This window comes from Equus przewalskii, chromosome 1, assembly GCF_037783145.1.
Source record: "Equus przewalskii isolate Varuska chromosome 1, EquPr2, whole genome shotgun sequence".
Classification (NCBI taxonomy): Eukaryota; Metazoa; Chordata; class Mammalia; order Perissodactyla; family Equidae; genus Equus; species Equus przewalskii.
Window position 1 is genome coordinate 153,507,700 of NC_091831.1, and position 5,747 is coordinate 153,513,446.

The 5,747-nt window shown below is 40.4% G+C and overlaps 1 long non-coding RNA gene across 1 annotated transcript; it reads right to left on the reverse strand.

Annotated features, from left to right (window-relative positions):
* Nucleotides 1–336: 336 nt before the first annotated feature.
* Nucleotides 337–5,488, reverse strand: LOC139084201 (uncharacterized). Its single transcript, XR_011541593.1, has 2 exons — nucleotides 4,954–5,488; nucleotides 337–750 (listed from the first exon to the last, which is right to left on the reverse strand). It is a non-coding gene; the product is annotated as an uncharacterized lncRNA (long non-coding RNA).
* Between the last annotated feature and the right edge of the window lie 259 nt (nucleotides 5,489–5,747).

Sequence of the window (5,747 nt, forward strand, 5' to 3'; positions counted from 1 at the left end):
GTTTGTTTACCCTGCTCTATAAGAGTGGTGGCTGAAAGTTTTCCTTGCTAATAGGAATTCTTCATTCATTCATTTGAAAAGCATTCACTGGGAACTTTATTCAAAGCTCTGGGCTACACTTTGTGGGAAGGAAGCATGAACTTGGCCCCTGCCTTCTCAAGAGACTTAGACCTAGAGGAAGACAGGTAAGTCATGCAAAGAGATCACTCAACGGGAGTTGCTCCTGACGAGGGCTCTAGTGTCGCTGCCTGAAGCTGTCAGGGAACATTGTGTGGGAGAAGTCACCTTCGTGCTGGCCAACCAGCGTCATCTTCCTTCTTGTTGATTATAGCTCCATTTAATTTCCAAAATGGAAATGACGTTACTTTTTAATGATTATAAGGTAACACGCGTGTATTAGTTTTCCACGGCTACTGTAACAAAGTACCGCAAGGTGGGTGGTTTAAAACAACAGAAATTAATTCTCTCACAATTCTGGAAACCAGAAGTCTGAAATTGAGGCGTTGGCAGGGCTGTGATGTCTCTAAAACCTGTAGGGGCAAGCCATTCCTCTCCTCTTCCGAGCTTCTGGTGGTGCCATCAATGCTTGGTGTTTCTTGGCTTGTAGACACAGCACGTCAGACTCTTTCTCCATCATCGCAGGGTGTTCTCACCTCACGCGGCTGTGTCTCCTCTTCTTATAAGGATACTAGCTATATTGGATTAAGGACCCACTCCACTCTGGTATGACCTCATCATAACTAAGTACATCTGCAAATGAGATCACATTTTGAGATTCTGGAGCTTAGGACTTCCACATATCTTTTTTTGGGGACAGAATTCAACCCATCACAACACACTCATTATAAAAAATTCAGATGGTAATAGCAGAAAAGCACAAAGAAGAATGTAAAAGTCACCTGAAAACTTACCAGAGATAACCACTGTTAATGTCTTTCCCTTTTTCTTTGCATACACACGTATAAAGTACAATAATCATACATATAATTTTGTGACTTGCTTATTCTCAAATTGTATCCTGGACATCTTCCAAATCAGTAAATACATATCACCCACATAATTGGTACACAATAATCTATCTAATCAAACCTGTACTGTGGTTGAAGGCATTATTAAACTGTCCATTTCTTAGCTTTGTAAGACACAAAAAAGTTCTCAAGCCTTTATGTACTTATAGTTTTTATTTAATCATTTTGGTCTATCTATCATCATCTTTTACCATCTCATTTTTCCTACCTTCCAAAAAAAAAACGGCAGCTTGAATTTCTTGCTCCAGAACAGAAATTACTTCCTAAAGAGAAATACGTGTTGATCTCTATGACTCACAAGTCTCAGAAGGCTATTACTTTATATTTGACATGTTTTGTCAGTCGTTTCAGAGTTGGCACAGATCCTGGACTACACTTTCAGATGTCAGAGCACCATACAAGGCAACCTCAAGGTCAAGAGAAAGCCTTGGGACCTGAGAGACTAGCAGACCTAAAATTGTCTCGCCAGATGATCACATTTCTCCACTTTTTGTTTAATTTGCATACTATAAAGTACAACAAAATATTTTGTTTGGTTTTCCCAACTAATAATCCAGAATAGCTGAGACCATTGTCTTTTGAGCCTAGACCAGAGCTTCTTAAACTTTAATGTACAGACAAATCACCTAGGAATCTTATAAAAATGCAGATTCTGGTTCAGTAGTTCTGGAGGGAGGCCTGAGTTATCTATCTCCTAACTAGCTTCCAGGTGATGCCAATGCTGCTGGCCCATGGACCACATTTTGATAGCAAGGTTCTAGTTGAGAGCATTGGTTAGGGAAAACCATTAATCCTGTATCTTAAATTGGGCTGCCTGAAAAGCAGACACTGAGATGGAGATTTGCACGCAGGAGGCTTGCTGGGGTGAGCTCTTGGAATAACATGAGTAAAGGAGTGAAGGAAGCAGGATTGGGCAAATGGAGAGGCTGAGCTGTGATACAGTGGCCACATAGGTCTCAGCACATCCTGTAGGAAGCTCTGAAACTGGGAGGCCCTTCAGTTGTCCTGAACTGAGGCAAGGGGGCCAGGCTTATGCACCCCGACATCAACCAGACATGGCATGCAGACTGCAGACTGCCCCAGGGAGGAGGCATCTTCTGGGGTGAGGGAGCTCCCTTCCATGAGAGCGGTCCTCAGAGGGGACTCGGCTGTGAGCCATCTGTAGCCAATACTCCTGCAAGTGGGGAGAGAGTGAGCACCTCAGCCCTGGAAGGGGACCTTGGTGAAGCACCGTTGCTCTGGTGATAGCTCCAGTGACCTGAGGAAATCCTTGTATTATTTTCTATCTTAGTCAAGTCCGAATTTAACATAGACGTTTCCCCTAATGTTTCCATTTTATTAATAAATGGAATCATGTGTCTGTGCAATGTGTCAGGTCTTGGAGCTGTGATTTCAAGGACAAGCATTTTGGCTTTACGGAGAAAAGCTCTGGATCTGATTTGAAAGGCTACACAAGTCTTCTCATTCCAAGCAGGGATGCAGGAAGAAGGTTCAGGAAGGCACTTCAGTAGCTACTTGATTGATGGATTTAACAGAAGAGAGCAAGGTGATAACATCTAAGAAAAATGATGTGTGCCACCTAGTGGTACTAACTATAATCAAAGTCTAATGTTTCCATAAAGATCATTTCCCTTTATGCAGGCAAGGTATTCCACAGTGGCGTCAGTAGTAGTGCTTTGCTACTTTTAGAGGTAGGTGTGGGAGTTCACCGAAGTGAGATAAAATAAAACTATCTAGGGCTGGACAGCCAGATGAAAACAGATAAAATTGGATCCATTCTTTATTCCATACTGGAATTCCAAATGGATCCGAGACCTAAATACAAAAAATAAAACCATACCAGTACTTAAAAAAAGAACAGTGAATTCCTTTGTAAGCTGGGACTGGAGAAAACATTCTGAAGACAGAATCCAGAGAATTAAGGAAAGAGATTTATCAACTACAATTTAAACAAACAAAAAAAGGCAAAGCAAAAAGTTCCATGAAAGCCATTTAAAAAGTTTAACTTATATCACATAGGGCTAATATGTACAAAGTTTCTAAAATTTTTTTAAAAAATAAGGCCATCCCAATGGAAAATAGGCAAAAGATGGACAATTCAAGTAAAAAGAAATGCAAATTGCCCTTCAACTGGTGAAAATGTTAATTTATGTATTTCAGTTTCTTTTCCATTTTAGAGGTTGCTTTTAAATTTTATTTTGTATTTTAAACATGTTAACCACGGTTCCATGGTCAAACTATAAAACAAGATATATTCAGAGGTCTAATTCCATTCCTATCTACCCCCTACCCCATCCTTGATCTCTCCCTATTGGTTACCATTTTTATTACACTTTGGTGTACCTTTTCATTGTTATTTTTAAAAATAAAAGCAAGTGTCTGTTTGTGTACATATTTCTAACACCCCTAATACACAAAGTAGCACACTACACACATTCTTTTGTGCCTTGCTTTTCCCCTTTCACTTCGTAGCTGTATGTCTCCCACATTCCTTAACAGACTCATCGTGCTTTGCTGTATTCATGCACCATTCGAAAAGATGCTCCATGAGATACCATTTCCCAACTATCAAGTTAGCAAAAATCTAGGAGTTTGACAATCCACTCTATTGGAGAGACTAAGGGGAAACAGGAACCCTGATACATTGCTACTGTGAATACAAAATCACACAACTCCTGTGAAGGTGATCTTGGTAATATTAAATAAAATAACATGCTCTTTTACCCTGTGATTTAGCGATTCCATTTGTGGGAATCTGTGCTAAAGATCCATTAGCAAAAGCATATTATGTGTGCACAAGGAACTTTTTGTAATGGCAGAAGACTGGAAAAAGGCTACATATCCATCAATAGGGGCCTCGTTAAATAAACTTCGATGCATCCATAGATAACCAAAGAACAATGTCTAATTCATTTAAAACACAGTATTTTGTCTGTACATCCCTAATGGGATAGCATATGAAGAAAAAAAAAAAGCACAAACTTAAACTTTATTCAGCAGTCTTGTTAGCAATATTGTTATTCTGTTCTATATACGTATATGTGTGTATATATATATGGATAAAGCAAATAATTATGTTAATATTTTTAAGAACCTCTATGTTCATCTTAATAGAAAGGAGACAAAAAACAAAATCAAAGAGATTAGCTTTAAAAAAGGATTGGGACATAGATAGAAAAAGGCACTTAGTATTCAAGAGTAGTCGTGGGTCTTTGAGAAAAGGAAATCTGAGACATCTAAAATCCAAAAAAATGTCAAGTTTGGGGGTGGGAGAAGGCTAAAGACAATAGAAGTAATTTTTTATGTCTGAAGCAAGAAGAAAAGAGGAGGAATGGTTTGGTTTAGTCTCTGACACACCAGTTCCTGTTAAACGATGGCTTTTCTGCAGTGCCTTTGTCTCCTAAATGGGGTCCCACTCCGTCCATCCCTACTTTCACTTTTTACCAAGTTAATTTCTACTGATTCTTCAGATCAGTAAATCATTGGTACACTCTGTTCCCCATCCTCAACAAGGATCTTTTATTCTACCATAACATAGAATCATATTTCTTTCCTTAGTGCACTTCTTTCAGTTTATATGCATGCACCATTAATGTAACCACTTGATTCATATTCTCCCCCACTTCGAGGGCCGAAGCTGTTGCAGATTTTGCTCAACATCCTATACCACAGTACATAGCAGACGCGCAATAAACAATTGTTAAAGTAAAGCAACACCCTTAACTCCCATTTTTTCCCATTTCTTCAGAGAATCTTCTTTAGATTGGGAAGGACTTGAACTCCAAAGAGAGCAAAATGATTCTAAGAAAACATTCCCTACTCAAATTTGTTCATTAGGCAAAAATTCATTTAGCCCCCGGCACTGTTAGGCAATTGGGGATACAACAGAGGATAAGGCAGATAAAGTTCTGTCCCTACTACTTACTAAGTAGACGTGGGCACGAGGCAAGGTGGTAGTAAAAGTGTGGTAGGTTGTCTGTATTTAAATTGAATCCAAGTCTCCTGCTCTAAATGAATTACATCCCAGAAAACAGAGAACACCCCGACGGGATCGCTGATGTTTGAGAATAGAAAAACAGCTTGAGGACACGAGCTGAGGATGTGCAGTCCTGTTTGTCAACAAGCTAACCAAGGTTTCGGCAATGTGTGGGCGCGGAGCCAGCCTCCTCCCGGATCTCCTAACTTCAAATCCCACCAAATGACGCTTCTGCAGCTGCTGCCTCCTGCGGACTTCGTATTTCTCCCGCACTCTACTCTCTCATGACAGGTCCTCTTTGTTGTAGTTAAGTATGCGATCAGATTTGAGCGTCACCATCAGTCCCCCAAGTACGGACCAGCTCCCATAGTCGAAGTTTCCATTAGAGGCCCTGGGTTGGGGTTACTAAAATGAGCGTTTGTGAATCCCGACTTAAGTTGTCTCACTTCGCGTTCTGTAGAACCGGTTTCTCCGGAAGAGGGTCTTCAGTTTCAGCCAAGTTCTGAAAAAATGAGAATGAGGTGTCTACTACATTTCCCCGAATATATTGTCTCAAGCGCAGGCCAGTTTATTAAAATACGCTTTAAACAGTATTTTTGCTCCAAAAATAAGGCTTTGAAGGAGCAACTAGAACTCATCTTTCTTTTCATGTTTCTTGGGTTTGCCCTCCACACCCTTCGCGGTCTGAACAGGCAGCTCCTGGCCACCCTCAGAGGTCCTGATTTTGAAAAGAGGAGCGGGCC